Source organism: Macaca fascicularis, chromosome 3 (genome assembly GCF_037993035.2).
Source record: "Macaca fascicularis isolate 582-1 chromosome 3, T2T-MFA8v1.1".
NCBI lineage: Eukaryota > Metazoa > Chordata > Mammalia > Primates > Cercopithecidae > Macaca > Macaca fascicularis.
Genome location: NC_088377.1, coordinates 152,622,662 through 152,639,921, shown reverse-complemented (window position 1 = coordinate 152,639,921; position 17,260 = coordinate 152,622,662). Strand labels below are relative to the sequence as shown.

The 17,260-nt window shown below is 34.7% G+C and overlaps 2 protein-coding genes across 14 annotated transcripts in view; one reads left to right on the top strand and one right to left on the bottom strand.

Moving 5' to 3' along the window:
• LRRN3 (leucine rich repeat neuronal 3) overlaps positions 1-12,544 on the bottom strand; it is a 33,407-nt gene extending 20,863 nt beyond the window's left edge. Inside the window, exons 1-2 of one of the 2 annotated variants that reach the window (XM_005550541.5) lie at positions 12,166-12,544; positions 3,730-3,811 (exon numbers count right to left, since the gene is read on the bottom strand). The gene's annotated coding sequence lies outside the window, so the exon portion shown is untranslated. The remainder of the gene's footprint in view (positions 1-3,729; positions 3,812-12,165) is intronic. The other variant, XM_005550542.5, reaches the window with a different exon arrangement.
• The window catches only part of IMMP2L (inner mitochondrial membrane peptidase subunit 2), an 872,645-nt gene that overhangs the window by 440,089 nt on the left and 415,296 nt on the right, over positions 1-17,260 (top strand). The window lies entirely within an intron of this gene.

The following is a 17,260-nucleotide window of genomic DNA, read 5'->3' as shown; positions in this document are numbered from 1 at the left end:
GTGAGTGATGATAGTATCTACTTCAAAGGGATGTTGTAAAAATAAAATAATGCATTAAAAGTTCATAGTATAAAAAAGTTCTTCTGCACCAGACACATACAAAGTGGTTACTAAATGTTAATCACTATCATATTAAGAAGTCACATATGGATAAGAACTCATTAGAATTTGCTGTAACTTAAACTTATAGGTGAAAATATTGGAACAGGAGAAATGGCAGAGCAAAATAAAACTACTTAAATGCCATTTTGCTCTGATTATCATAAAAGATTGTAGAATTTTGCTTGCCTAGTAGATATTTTTCTGGTTATTTCTATGAAAATAATTCTAAAAATGTATCATGCTATTTACCATGTTAGTTATATGACATGTCTTAGAAGAAGAAAAAGTCCTTGGAAAGCAGGTGCAAATCAGTGTGGCTAGACTTAGTTAATTATTTATAAACTGGTAAAAACTATTAGTAGTTGTCAAATATTTTAAAAAATCCAGTATTGGTCTGTGTGTGAAAGTATAAACGTATGCATGTATGCTTGTTGGCAATGGAATAGATAGAGATAAAGAAGTACAATTATAACTATAAATCTGCAGAAATGCTAATACAGGTTTTTTGAGTTGTTATTACTTGAGATATGGTTACATTTTGTAGGAAACAAAGTCTAATATATATTGTTAAAATTTAACAACATTCATTAGTACTCACACAAAGTTCTAATTAGAGTAAAAATAAGAGAGAAACGAAAACTGTGAAGTCACTATGATAAATGGACACTGTAGTCTTAAAAAAGACCATGTTATTGTCAGCAATGTTTAAATTTTAGCAACTCGGGGACTTGAGTGCTGGTGTCCTATACTATATGGTCTACAATGGGGTTTTAATTAACATTTAAAAAAATAAGTTTACAATGAGATTTATGATTTCAATGATTGTAATTATTTTATACGTGTTATAAAGTCTTTTATGGCCCTAGGAAAGAGAATTAGTGAAGAATGGTTTCAGAACTTTTTAAATTTGAGATAGAATGTCCCAGAGTAGTGGAAGTTTCTAATAGAATAGCATGAAGAAGCTGGATTATTCTATTTATTTTTTAGATAGGTATGAAACTTCAAACTTGCTATTTCTATGGTTTCCATTCTTTCATTATACTTGTGGACCTCCGCTTAGTAATTTTTCTGTCTCTCTTTTATTTGACTGATTTAAACAAAACAAAATAACTCTTCAGCTAAAATCACTTTAGGTCACAAACTCAAAACTCCAGACTCGAGTAATTAACATGCTTGATGCAAAGCAGCAGCAACACATTACTGTCAATAAATGACAATCTAAAGAGACATCTTGAAAACTGACTGGATGACAGTGAATTGTGCTTCTGCTAAACTCCAGCAGCTAAGAGGTTCCACCAATATGGGCCCTTCACAGAGAAGACACTGCTGAGTTTATAGGGTTGAGTTTGAGAACTTTTGGTCATCGTGATGCATTAAAAAAAAGAATGATTTGACAGGAGCATATGGTCCAAACTTTTTAAAACTGTGATTGTAGTCAATGTGCTATGAAATACCCACTGGGCAAGGATTGAGTCACCTGGTTTGGGTTCTAATTATGTCTTTAAGTCACTTAATAAGTGACCTAAAATCTGTAACATCTGTCTCAATATAGGGATTCCGTTATATTCTGACTCATTTTGTTTTAAAAGAAATTGACGGGCAGTGTAGAGTTTACTCATTAATCATATTGGTGGCAGTTTCTGGGTGACCCTCATTTGAGTTCCATATGGAATGAGATATAGTGTATGAAAATTGGAGTTCATGAACATGTGGGCAGAAGAGGTTTGTCCATTTTTGGTAGGTGTTTCTCCTAAGGATACATAACCTAGTACCCTAGAGATATCACCTGACTGCCAAGAAATGACTGTGGATGGTATACCTTTTTAGATTAGGGACAGTAGAGATAGGAACTATGTTTACCACAGCCTTTCATTATTACATATTAACTGAGGTCATTTACTTTGAATGTCCCAGTCAGATCCCTTAAAATCAAACCCCTAACTCATTTAGCTATACCCTCTTCTCAGTCTTCTCAGGAAAGATACAAGACAATATACCTATTTAACCTGTTATTTTTCTTGTATATTTCTCAGGAATTATACAAGACAGTATACCTATTGTACCTGTTGTACCTATATATATATTCTGTATTAATTCAAGCAATTGATTGTCTCAAGTAATTTTTTTTCACTAAATCTAAAACAAAAATGGTAGACAGTGGATAAAGAAAAAAGCCTTGAATCTTTACCCAATAATTCTGTAACTTTGTGCAGAAAATAAATATGGATTCTTAGGTGTTATTCTTACAGATTCTGAGATCACACATTAAAAGTACCCAAGTGAGTTTGGTAGTACATCATCACAGGTACAAATATATGATTCTACTTGCTGTATCATAGAGACATTCTTCCTTATCAGTATGCCAAGGTTCTGTTCAATGACTAGGGATGTATCTATATCATGGTCGTTGATTAAATGACCATGAGATGAAATGTCTAAATGAATAAGTGGTAAGATATTATCTTAGAATATTTCTTCTTTCAAAGACATAAAATCTCTATCAAGTAAAATCCAGAGCAGCATATTGCTTAAAAACTAAATATGATGATGTGAAAAGAAAGCATCATGCTTAAATGGGGTTGAGAATTTGGTATACTACTAGCAGGGGTGGAGGCAGAATGTGGTGATCAAGGAGGAGGAGTTACCATTCTGGACAGGAAAAACTCTTCATGGGAGAATTTTAAACTTATAAATGTTCATCATCTTTACAAAATATAGAAAGATATTTAAAAGTTTTCAAATATTTTCAAATCTGGTGAGCAATATTCAGGGTCGAAAGAATAAGGTTAAAACATTGTTATACTTGTTCAATTTGCAAGATATTTATGATCAAGAAAACTTTCCTTATTTCATTAGTGATTTCCATTCCCTAAGAAATGATACAGATCTTAGATGTTCATAAATCCTCCTGGAATTCAACCATGATATTTTTACATACATTACACTTCTAAAATTACACAGATTAATAAGAATGTTTAAGTGGAAAATCCACAAGTAATACTTCTAGATTAGTTGAATTATATTGTGTTCATTATCATTATATTATTTATGAAATAATATTATACTAATCAGGTTGTACCATGTGGTAAAACTGTAAAGTTTGATGCATTTATTATGTTTATTTTAAATCTATATATGTTATAAATATTTTAATATATATATTTTTTATTATATATAAAGTTTGAGCATATTATTATATATATACTCCTGATCTTGGCTGAGTTTCAAACTGTAGAAAGAGCCTGTTGTTAGATGCTTCTGCGTAAAAAGTCAAATGCTTCTCTAAGGATTAATATATTATGCTTATTCTAAGAAATCTGTGATAAGGCATTAGGTACAGTGTACACTGCTTGGGTGATGGGTGCACCAAAACCTCAGAAATCACCTCTAAATAATTTATTCATGTAACCAGACACCATCTGTTTCCCAAAAACCTATTGAAATTAAAAAAAAGAGAGAGAAATATATGCTAAGGAAGACACAATAACATGGGCTTCAGAGTCAGACATTCAGGATTCAAATCAGGACCTTTCCACTGAGCGAAGGTGGGCAAATGCTTCTCCATTTCAAGCCTCGGTTCCCTCATGGAACCAAAGTGAAATGAGAGGAGGTGAACAAAGAGCTTACCCAGGTTCCAGGCTGTGGAGCATGTTAAATAAATGTTGCCCAACATCTTCCTCTTCTTTCTCTTTCTCCTCTTCTTCCTTGTCTTTGTTGTATATAAGAAGTAGCAGGAAAAAAACCCCAAAAGTTTAATTTAAAATTATACATGTCCTTCTTTATTTCTTATATGTTAAGTTATTCATGATTCACAGTACTTTAACCTTTTATCACCTCAAAATTGAATTTATTTTTTCAGTTGTCTAATTGCTTATAATTTCAAAAAAAATCTTCATTTTGAACAGAAAATATATGTTGATGTGAGCTCTCTAAACTCCATTTTTAATCACTGGAGGAATCCTCAACAACATTTTTGCTTTAATTTTACTTTCAGATTTTGTTTCGTAGAACAGTCAAGTCGAAGGACTCCCCTGATAGTCTTTTCAGGAGGTGACACAGCAAGAAATGCTGAAGTTTTACAAACAGCTAGTACAGAACGCTTCTACTAAAGTTTTAGGTTTGGCTCAGCATCCTCAGTTTGAAAAGCAAGTTACAGCTTTCATCAGTTAACCTTGCAGGGCTAGAAGCTTATGCATACTGAGGAAGATTGATGAATTTCATTGAAAATTGATGCTCATAGTAGCAATGAAATTGTATTCAGACTATTTTCATGTTCATCATTTAAAAGAGAATGCATGAGGGGGAAAAAGTGTCCAAAATTTGGAACTAGATACAAGGACACCTTATTATAAATAATGAAATTTGAGGCCAACGAGCTAAGTTTTGCATTTTTCTTTCGTGTCACTTATACTGCATGACCTCAGGTAAAGAAGTATGTTGACTTCTACTTGATGGAAAAATGATGAGAGAGGAAGCTATAAGCTGCCGGTTCACAGGTCTGGCTGTGAACTGAACTGCAAAAAATCATTTTAGTTAATCTAGTGGATCGCGAAACTCAAATATAAATAAGTAAAGCATCACTCCTTTCTCAGAAACAAAATATAATATCTACAAAGATATAATATTCTAGTATGAGCAGAATGCATGATATGAAACTATAAATGGAGTTTTTGTATTTTGATAGAGAATCTGACTCTTGGAAGGCGATATAAACTAGCTATATTTAGGCAGTACCAATGGGAGGCAGTGTTGCCTCATGTACAAAGGCATGTTCTTGAGAGCTAACTGACTTAGGTTCCTTTTCCTGTTCTTCATTAGTTATGGCAAGTTACTTTTCTTCTCTAAGCCTTATTTTTCACGTTGGTAAAATGGGTTAAACATAGTGCTTCCATAGTACGGTTGTTATGACGATTAAATGAGAAAATGTATGTTAAGTGCTTAGCACAATGTTTGGCACGGAAAATGTTTGTATGTTGTAAACGAGATCTGCCAGTATTGCTACCATTCCTTTAGCCAGTAAAGGACTGTCTAAGAGAGATGATGTGGTTTGAATGTATAAGGTCTCTGCTTATATTAATTTATGTCATAACATTTGTTTTAATTCTTCATTACTTTGATTATTTTGCCCAACAGCAGCATATTATGGTATAATTTATAGCCTAAATGTAAAAATGAGACTTTGATATTTACATAAATTTTGCTTCCTCATTAAAAAGTAATTGATTAAGGAAATGGTGGTTTGGAAAATGCCTCACTGATTTTAAAAAGTTAGCTGAACATCACCTTATGACACTCTTTAAACAACTGTAGTGTTTGTGTAAAAAATATGTGGGTAATAAATGACAATACGAGGAACAAATATAAACTATGTGTTTGGTAAGTGAGTCAGTTCAGCTAGTCACACAACAAATTGACTTGGATGAAGTTTATATCTTATAATGGCATTTTATATATTTTTCATTCAAGAATGACTATGAATAGAGCTTTCAAAGTTTATATGTTGTTAGAGTATGTTTATCTTTCATATATGGCAGTCACCTTGTTTTGCTCTTTCCATTCTATTCTGTTGCACTTTCTTTTCAATGCTATAGCATTGTGACCTAGACTCAATTCTCTCTTCACTTGCTGTATCTTTTTTGTTCTCAATGCCTTGGGCACCTGCAGTGTAAGGCCATTAACACCTTGGCCTTTGTAGAAATCAAAATATCTGTATAGATATATATTGAAATTATTTCCTGCAACTATTGAAATTTCAATAAAGGTCATTGTGGTTCCACATATTCTGCAGATGTTGAATACTTTTTGTAGAACATGTTCAGTGTTTGGTATTTCTGAGTGACTGAGTTTTGATAAAAATAGAATTAAACTTAGACCCCATTAAAAGTCCATATTTCGGAGGCATATAAATATAGCGATACAGTAAACAGTCTAATGACATAAAAATCAACATGAATTGTATGTTTGAAAAATACGTCTGTTTTTAACATTTTTTTTTTCCTTAAGAAAGGTAAGCTGCAAATTAGTTGACAATGTTACTTAAATGCTTTGATCTCTCAACATTATGAGACTATAAATTATAGAACAAATGTTACCCCAGGGAATGAATCCACTAAAATATTTGCCTTCATTTCATTGTAGTCGTTATTAATTTGATAATTTTTGAATAAAGTTATAAGTCCAAATCAAACCTGTTTACCACAGTGAAAACGAAGTCTCTTAAATGTCTTCTATAGTTAAAATATCTACTATTATTCATGTCACTTGTAAGTGTTGTGAGTCCCGAGCTTCACCTTGGGGGCCTTAATCCCGGGAGAACACATTCTGCCATTCCTCAAGTCCTGTTTTGTACCAATTGGGAAACAGTGCCTCTTGCATTGTTCCTCAGGGAATTAGATCCCAGGAGCTTCAGGAAATAGAGAATGTTGCCTATTGATGCTAACCTTTAACTGATTCAGTGGGCCTTTTTTATGCAGACATGCAAAAAGTGGTGATGTTTAAACTCCTTCCCTGAGTAGAATAGCTGATTATCTGTGGAATGCTTCACCTCCTGGAAGTAAAGCGTGAAATGACAAACTTTAGAATATGTTTTAAAGGGATTTTTATTCATTTCAAGGTCTGTATGACTTTTGACAGACAAAATCTCCCCTAGAAAGGGCTCACAGAATAATGTATGTAAGTTTACTGGCATTTTGACTTTAATAGTTTACAAATATACCAGTTTACTTTCAAATTAACTAATATTTTTATCTTATTTAGTGTGTCATTTTCTCCCCAAGACAAACCAGAAAGGAGATGCTAAAGAAGTTGCTTTTATGTTGACACTTGATCCATTGGGGGTTCTTAAGTGACTTTGGAGACTTTGTTCGTAATTTTTAGTAACCTGGAAAATCCCTAAATAATTTACTCATCTCATTTTATCCAGTTTTTGAGACCTTTGCCAAGTATCTGTTTATCAAAGTGCTAATGCTGTCAGACAAACATATGGATGAGTAGGTAGAACAACATACAGTCTTTTTCTCCAAGAATAGATGTGGGTTGTGGGTTTTTTTTTTTTTTGGTTTGTTTTTTTGTTTTTTTAAAAAATTTAACTCAGGCATAGCAATAGCTGTGATTTAAGAAATAAAGATTTTAATTTGCAAAAATCTATCCAGATATGGTGTGGCATGGTACAAAAACATAGTTGTTGGAAGGGTAAGATCTAGAGTGGAAGTTCAATAAAAAGGGAACTGACATTTATTACTAACTTCAGAAATGCCAGGGACCAGTGCTACACCCATATTTTCTTCTACTCTCTGGAGTCAGAGACCCTTGCACCTCAACATGTTAGCAAGTCTCTAACCTCGCAGAACCTCATTCTCCTGTCTTAAAGATGTTCATCATCATCATATCTACCCTACTTCACCAGATCGTTGTGAGGAGCAAAGTAATTGTTGAAAAATTGCTCTGTAAATGGTAGAGCTTTAAACAAATATTCACAATTACTGTGTTTATATTTTGTATCCTTCTCACAAGTTGAGTCAATTAATTACTATTATGTTAAGCAAAATTTGGAGAGCACATTTAAAAACAGAGAAATTTGCCCAAAAGAAAAGAAGAGGATTGTGATACTAAGGAGATGTCATTGCCTACTGGAGCTCCCACTCTGACTCTAGAAATCAGAAAGTAAGTTGGGATGGAGTAGGGGAGGGAGAGAAGGAGACGGATTGCTATCCTGATGTTTATTGTTTTCCAATGAGATGTATAAGCAAAGCATGGATCCTGAGAATGGACACTGTATATAAAAAAATAAGGCACATGTTAAGTGCTTTAAATTATTTATAGTGAACCCAAGTAAAAACAGATGTGGAGAGGCTCCTCAGAATTCTTGGAAAACCTTAAAACTTATAGTGGATGATCGATAGCTGAGTCTCTGTAAGTGAAGGATAGTGGCATTATTATTATTAACATGTTTTAAAAACAGGGCAAAACTCTAATATTTATGACTCTTTACAGAATATAGTAAACCACATTCAAAAGATGAATTACGGTTTTGAAATATTTGGGTGTTATATACTTAATAAATCATTGCTGCTTCTGTTATTGAATATTGGCTTTTGCTTTTAGAATGCTTGATTATCTGAATAAACATATCTCTTTTTTGCACATATCTGTGAGTCTGGGGGGATTTTTTCCAGATAGTTTTTTGAGAAAACATTATATTTGAAAGACTAAGGAGGCAGAATTTTAATGGAATGCTGGAGGAAGTATTGTAAGGAGTTCTAACCTGGGCCTCTCCAATCAATAGCTGGGTGAATACAAAGTACAGTATATTACATTATAACGATTTCAAACCCTTTCAGTCTCAGTTTTTTTCACCTACCAAATAAACATATTAGACTAGCTACTACTGTCTCTTTCAATTCAAAAAATTCTATTCTATGAAAGCATGTCTCCCTTCTATATTCCCATATACTGAAGCTGTGTAATGTGTTTTTATTAATGGCACCATAGATAATTCTTCCCTTATTATGGCCTAAAGATGAATTAACATAATAGAAAGCAGGTGTATACAAACTTGACAATTATGCAAATATAGTAGATAGCCCTGTAGGTACTGTACTTCTTCAGAAAGATTTGAGATGGGCATTAAGTCTTCCTTGTTAATCCTGTATTTAATGACCTCTAAATAGCATCTATTGAGACCTTCAATTCCTTTCAACAAGTTAGAAAAACATTTTGATTTATCTCTCTTCCTTTTCCCATCCTCTGGTACCAGCTACTGTCTTTATATTAGAATTTGACTTCCTTTCCTTTCACATTGTGGCTAAAGAAATAATTGTTATCATGTTTTACTAGTGACTTCGTAGCTGTCTAACAAGACATCACTTTTTCAGAAGGAGAGGGGAGGAATTCCCTGAGCAGGAGCTATGTTCAGTTGTCACACAGTGAAGCTTTCCTAAGTACTCATTGCATAGCCAATATCAGACAGCTTTATCTTTGACAGCACGGACAAGATGTACTGATGTTTTGCCTAGAGTTTACCTGATTTATTTAGTTTCATGTGCCAAACAATGATACATAAGTAGTTAAACTCTCAGAACCAGGTCCACATGGAACATTTTAGTGGGCTGTACGCATGTCTAGTGTTTCTTCAGACTGGCTGGAGCCACATTATTTTAAATCATTTTAGAGGAGCATCCTTATTGAGACTAGAAGTAAGAACTCATTTTTTAGCCTGCTATTAGCTTTCTTTTAATGATCTCCTTTAGATTCACCAACAGATACCTCACCTATGCCCATTTTCAGGGGCTGCTAATTAAGTAATAACCTTTAACTTAGGTAAGTTTTTTTTTTTTTTTTAAACTCAGTTTATAAAGCTTTCTGATCAAGTTAGGTTGTAATAAATACCAAGTACCATGTTACATAGGAATGTTACACCCAAAAAAATTCAGACTGGGGAGGAGGAGTGAAACATCAAACCCATCATATGGCAAAAGCAAAAGATGTTAAAAAAAAAAAAAAAAAAGAACAAAGAAACAGTGAAATATAGTTAGTGCATCATAAGTTGATCACCTTTTTCATAGATCACTAAATTACTGGCCTAGAAGTCTGGTAGCACTGTTTATTCAGCCATTAATAACAAGAACAACCACCTCCAAATAAAAAATTCCACCTACTCATCAGCATTCTAACTCAGCATGTTGCCTGTGTTAGGCGACACCCTGAAAAAAATGGTCCTTTGAAGCTTGTCTTGCCAGGAAGCTGCTATTTCTGGTATAGTTACATGATTTGGGGAGACTATGGTTAAGTCTTCCAGGCATACACATATGTCCATCATCTGGCATTTGTAGGTGCTGATCAAATCACCAAACTCACTGGCACACACTGAGTGACGACACTGAGGGCCTGGAGTGTTGGTATTTCTCAGACTCAAGTGGGCACATTACTGATCTCTGTAATCCACAAAATATGTATGTGAGCTTTACTATGGTTAAACAGTGAATCCACTGTTCTTAGGTGTCATCGATTGCAATTTTAAAATAAGGCGGGTTAGATTTAAGAATGTGTGTCTGGCATACAAACTTTCCCTGGAAAAGGTCTAAGAAAAACTGAAATCAATACTGCAATGCTACATTATATGGGAGTTTGAAATCAGAGGGTTGAGTATCTACTTCTTTTCCTCTTGGTTAGGAACTTAGGAGGTACCTCAGAATATCAGATCTGGTCTGTTTCAAAAGCAGCACTTTTAATAAATAGCAGAAAAGCAAATAAAACACCTTTTCCTTTTTGTAATAAATCATTTTGTTTTTTTTATAGATTGCATGTGGCGTTTGAGGCAGAGTGAGCAAAGCTGCCAATATTGCAAGCTGATGCTTCAGCATCTTTCATTTTTCTCTCTGAGCAGGAACCCTCTTCTTAAACTTGTTCATTTTACAGAGAGAAAATCGAAGCCACTGGCATATTGTCAGAGCTGCTTTATTGTCATCATTTACAAAGGTCACTGGAATTAATTGACTTCTTATATTACATATTGTAAACTGATTCATTTTTTGACACATTTATGGGAAAGTGGCAGGATCTAAGTGGCTGGTTATTGTCTTTTTGCTTTGGCTTATATTACAAACTAGAAAACCAATAATAGCTCTGAAATCACAGTTGTGGAAAAAAATAACCCACAGTTTCAAAGAAGCTGACTCTGTTAACTATGTGGTTAGTTGAACTAAAAGAAGGCAGGAGAGAGCTGCAGAAGATGAAATACAAATGCTAGGTTTCTTTTACTGTCTTTCCAGGACCCAGTAAAGAGGGCAGTGAATGTTTCCATGAATATCCTCAATTGATGTTGTCTGTTTGAAAGCATATTCTAAGTAGCTGGCTTCCCTTTACAAGATTGGAAGTAAAAATTAACCCACAATGAATTCCATGAATCATCGATACATGGATGCTCATAGAGTTTACTGAGAGTAATTCTGTCTCAGAGGCATTGCTTCTGAAACTAAAGATGAGAAATATATCAGTAATATTTATGGTACCAGAGCACAGTATATTCTAGGTAGATATTTTGAACCTTTACTTCTCTTTTTGTTTTCACATTATCCCCTTTTCACTAAATTAGGAAGGTTCTACTCATATACATAGCCTGCTTTCACTGAAATTAGAGGCACAGAAACAAGGACATATTGTTAAAAATGAATAAATTAGAGCCGAATTAAGCCATCCAGCTCAATAACAGCAAAGGGAATATAGCAGTTGGTTAGAACAAACAATCTTCTTAAATAGGAAATGTACTTTAAAGCCATCCTGCTGTGATCCTGTTAATTACCAAAGAAGATTAGAACTCTTCTGGTTCATGGGATCCTTTTACCTAGTGTGTGGCAGTTCCAGCTGCATTAGCAATCAGACATTTGCACTGTCCCTTCAGACCAGTGAGGGGATGTTATTAAAGGGAAGTCATTTACCCCAGTCCGTAAGATGTAGCCTGGCAGAAATTCAATAACTGTTTGTGATATGCTCAATCCGCTACTCTGCTTAGTGATTTTAGCTCTTAACATACAACAGCATTTGCCTTAATTTGCATCCACTGGGTGAGAGAGAATAAAAATGCCCCATTTGGTGGGTTGATTTCAAAACACAGAATAATGTGTGATCTGTTTTTCACTACAAATAATGTGAAGAAAAAGGAAAATTGCACCCCCTTATCCGTGTCTCTCCTCTTGTCTTTCTGTCTCCTCTCTTCCTCATCTCCTTCTCTCTCCCTCTCCTCTCTTCTCCCCCAGTGTTCCCTTCTCTTCTGTCTCCCTCCTTTTTCTCCTCCCCCCAACACTGCTTTTTCTCTCCCACTCACATCCTCTGATGGGCATTCAAGCTAGTAAAATGCATGTTGGAGAATCTCACAAACACAGCTAGGCACACACAGAGCCAGCTGGGTTTTGCATGTGAATTTCTTCTCAAAAGTGCAATAAAAGAAAAAATGCTCTTAGAATTCAGACAAGAAGACATCAAAGGAGGATTTAGGTGTAAAAACGTGATCATCGAGGTGACAAGAAATAGAACGTATTTTAAAAGATATGTGTATTTTAAACTTACCTCGAAAAGCAGTTTCAGTGCTAGCCCACCTCCGATGTCCCTGCGTGCTGGATTCCTCAGTTCCTTGGTTGAGATAATCACATGGTTGTGTTCTTGCCCGGTGTAAATAGGTGCATTTGCGTGTCTGTGTAACAAAGTGTACACAAATATGTACTATAGATATGCACACATGCACGTAATCTTATCTCTGTATTTTAAAATATAAAGGAAGGCAGAAGGCTGCAGCCAGGATTCCTTCTTTTTCCCGGAACTCTTTTTCTCAGTCGGCAGGCTGAGGTTCTCAATCCAGTGAAGAGAGATCCTGTGAGCTGGCTTTATTTTCCCTTGTTTCCATGGTGGTTAGTGGTGCATCGTTCACCCGATCAGTTGTCACACTGACATGGTGCTGCCTGCTCAGCGGTCATTAATAACTGAACACCCTCCACTCCCCAGAGAGGAGCCAATCGCTTCAGACTGCCAAGATGTAGCACTCGCAGCTGCTCCAGTCTGGTTGGCTGAAACAAACTGTCTGTTCTATGACACTGCTGCTTAGGATACAAATAAATGAAACAGGCTTGCATATTTTCCTAGGTATCATTTTCCTTATTTTTTTCCCCCTTTCTGGAGGAATGTTGGGAATTTTTTGACAAGTTTTCTCAATTTGAGGTTATCAGTCATTCAGAGAAACAATGTTTTCAGTCTGCAAATAGGCAGGACACACTACTGATAAGGATTTCCCAAATATTAAAAACACGTCGTAGAGACTCACACCTCCAACTCTGTCTCTGTGAAGTTCAGCAATGACTGTATTATTTAAGAAGAGAAGCTTGCAACTGTTTTGAGTGGCATTTGGTTCTCTATAGATCCTACTTAATTTAGCATATGTGCTTGGTGTTCAATAACACTTTTTTTTTTAGCAATGACATTTCTTGTCTGGATTGACCAGATTTTTAAAATAAAACATATATTTGCCTCTCTGTAATTCACAACATTGGCATTTGAGGGGGTACTTTTTAAAAATATGTATTTCTAATTATACTCACTGACTTCTCCTTATATGATGTAATCAATCTAGGAGCTACATATGAATGGGTACATGTGTAGGTGTGTTTGTATATCTGTGTGTGTGTGTGTGTGTGTGTGTGTATTTAGGATATATTTTTTTACCACTCTGGGGAAATAATTCAATTGTAATAAGCTAAATTATAAAAAAAATTATTTATCTTTGTTCTTAGGCCTATTAACTCTGAGAGGATATTTACCAGGAAAATATACTATATAAGCCATATATGTAAAACATTTTTATTAATTACCAGAAATTTGGAAAACACAGGAACACATAGCAGTGCATATTTCTCAAAGAACATCTATGAAAAAATCAAAAAGCAGTTTTAAAAATGCATGTTTTACAACCTTAATTAGTATACTAAAGAAACATCTTGTTGAGGAGAATGGAACATGAGGATTAATATATCAACAGGTCAAAAGCAGGCTAGTCATAACTCCAACCCCAGTTTTGAGAGACTACCCTCTAGTGGAGTAAAAAGAAATGACACTTATTAGATTTAGGAAAAAAAAAAAAGCCTTCATATCTAATTGCTCCTTCAGTATTTATTGACATGACATAGACCAATAGTTTGCAGTTACAATAATAATAATAATACCAGAAAAAATTTTAAACGATAGGCTTATCTTTAAATACTAAATATTTTCACTCTGTAGTTTTCTAGAAACAGTTCCCAAATGCTTTTTCTCTATAAGAATTTATTCAAATGAATCAAAATAAGTTCAAGATAAAAGTAGCATCTCATTTAACTTAGTATTTATTTCAGAATGTTATTGTAATATTTTATTATTTGCTAGATACTCTAGTATTTACTCAGAAAGCCCTGAGTCAATTCTGTATATTAGGGATCATGGTTGAGTGTTGGGATGTTGTGTTAAGAGTATGTTTACATATAATTTAATGTACTTTTAGTAGTAGTAATAGTCATCCTTCTTACCCCTTAATTTTAATCTAGGAAATCTCAATTTCTTTAATATTCCAAATTATTTCAATATTTGCATGATTTATTGCCACATATGGAAGAATAATCTTAAAATTGTGATAATTATTTGAAAAAGGAATTTTTATTTATGCCATGGTATCTAAGTGATTAATTTTCATCGATTGGTATTGACTGTATAATTGACAAATCCAGTAGTCAAACCAATTATAATGCACTCCCATAATGAAGGTAAGTTGTGATAGTCAAACAGATACACGATTAAACTACTTTCTTGGTTTTTAAACAATCATACCTAATATTTTAAATTTCAGTCTCTCAGAAATCAAGAAAAAATCTTTTAATTTTTGATTCATTTAGAATTGTTAAAGGTAGCCATTTATATGTTATCTTACATTATTTCATAGGAAATTGTTTTAACTAAATGATCACTTTTTTGAAAGTGGGAGATGAGAGTGCTCTTCCTGCAATTGTCCTTTTAATGTAGGTACATGATAAATTTAAAATATTTTATACTCATTTTTATAAATTTAATATCATGGAGCACTAGAAATGAGATTTTAACGTGAAAGAGAAAATGACTCTGGCTGTGGATGAAAAGGATGACGATTCTGTTCTTTGGCTGGAATTTCTATTTTGTTCCAAGAGCATCAGCAGCTTTGTAGAATCAGTGTGTGTTTTGGGTGTTTTTTTCACTTATCAGGGACTTCAGTCCTTAACTGTAAATGTGAAATGTGGCTCTCTCAAAAGATACATGAAAAAATTATTTTGGTATCACATCTATATAATGAAGTACCATATGAAGACATTACATTGTAATACAGTAAGGATTTTAGGGTTTTTGAATTAATACAGTTGTGAGTGATCATCAAATGAGAACCATGGAAGCTTAGCACACAGTTGGCACCTTAAAGACAGGATAGAGCCCCTCAGGTATTCCAGATTTTTTCCACCATATTACCCTATCATCTACCGGATGATTGACAGTCCTCTGCTAATTCTTCTTTTCCTTCTTCTTGTTCTTTTCCTCCTTCTTACTCTCCCTCCTTTCCCTTCATTTTTTTTTTCTTTCTTAAGTTTCTTCCTTTAGAAGGCACTAAAGCTTCAGAGAAATTTCACATTGCAAACCACAGTATTACATGGTTGTACGTGTTGCCTACATTGTAGGAAATGTCTACAGGTTTCCTAGATGAATACTGAGTTTTAATGGAAAGATGTTGAAATGATTTTAAAACATAAATGAATAATTGCAACCTTTAAATTATATTGAAAGAGTTTTGCCTTCATCATCAAATAAGAAAATATTGGGGTACAGTAGATCAGTATTCATTGACTTAGTCATTGGGATTTTTTTTTTTTTTTTTTTTTTTGAGATGGAGTTTTGCTCTGTCTCCCAGGCTGGAGTGCAATGGCACGATCTCCGCTCACTGTAACCTCTGCCTCCCGGGTTCAAGCAATTCTCCTGCCTCGGCCTCCTGAGTAGCTGGGATTACAGGAGCGTGCCACCAGGCCTGGCTAATTTTTTTTTTTTTGTACTTTTAGTAGAAATAGGGTTTCAACATGTTGGTCAGGCTAGTCTCAAACTCCTGACCTCATGATCCACCCACCTGTGCCTCCCAAAGTGCTGGGATTACAGGCATGAGCCACCAAGCCTGGCTAGTGGTTGGGATTTTTAACTTGTTTATTGCTATTTTATCAAATCCTGGGCTTTATGTTGTTTTCCTTAGAAAAGTAGCCTGGGCAGTTGGTAGAATGTGAGTTGTAGAACCACAATGCCTGGGTTTGGATCCTTACCTTGCCACTTCCTAGAGACTCTGAGCATCATGTTAAGTATCATCTCTGTTAAGCGTCATTTGTGCATCTTGGTTTAAGTATCATCTCTGCATCTCATTTTTCTCCCAGAATTGTTAAGAGCATTAAAACAGTTAATATGTATACCGAGTTTAGAAAAGTGCTCAAATATAGTAGTCTTGAACAAATGTTTGACGTTATTATTGGCATTATTATGGTAGTGGTCATTGTTATCATGGTCATTGTTTTCCTCCTTTAACAAGATGTAATCTCTCATTTGATCCACAATAGTACTCTTTATCGCTCTTATTATTTATCTTTTTTTGGTATTATAATTGCTTCTGTAATTTTACCTGTTTCCCCTTTTAGCGTATAAGATTCTCCTAGAGGGAGTATATGTCTTATTACATTTTTAAGCTCCACAATGCATATAAAATGGATAAAATAACATTTGTCGAGCACTAACACTAACATATATTTGTGTATTATATACATTAACTTCAAAAATATTCTATTCAAATTGGAATTTTTTTTTAAGACGGAGTCTCGCTGTGTTGTCCAGACTGGAGCGCAGTGGCGCGATCTTGGCTCACTGCAACCAACGCCTTCCGGGTTCAAGTAATTCTCCTGCCTCAGCCTCCCTAGCAGCTGGGACTATTGGTGCGTGCCACCATGCCCAGCTAATTTTGTGTATTTTTACTAGAGATGGGGTTTCACCATGTTATCCAGGATGGCATCGATCTTCTGACCTTGTGATCAGCCCGCCACAGCCTCCCAAAGTGCTGGGATCACAGGCGTGAGCCACTGTGCCTGGCCAAGATAGATATTTTTACGTTCAATTGACAGTGTAGAAACATTGGCTGGAAGAAGCTAGCTTACTTGCCCAGTGTCCCAAAACTATTAAATAATGGGGCTAAAATTTGAACTCAGTTCTGCTTACAGAGCCAGAGCACTTTCTACTGCACAAGGTACTCAACATTCACTTGTCAAATAAATGAATGCTTGAGGGATGGCTGAGCCAACCAATTCAATGTAGTCAGCAACAAGGGATGCCAAAAATAAAATACTATTTTTAAAAAAGGAATGAGTTTTATGCACTAGACAGTGGATGCTTTTATACAGTAGTGTTTGTTCAGGGTTGATGACAGAATTTTTATTGCTGTCATGATTTGAGAAGTAGAGCTCTGAAGAAATGCAGTGCCTAGTGGAAAAAATGAGTTGATATGCTCAGAAAGCTAAATACAAATGAATGAGTCACTGATGGTGAGGGGCTGACATTGTGCTAAGAAGGTCTTCAGTGATTTTGTCCTTTGTGGTCT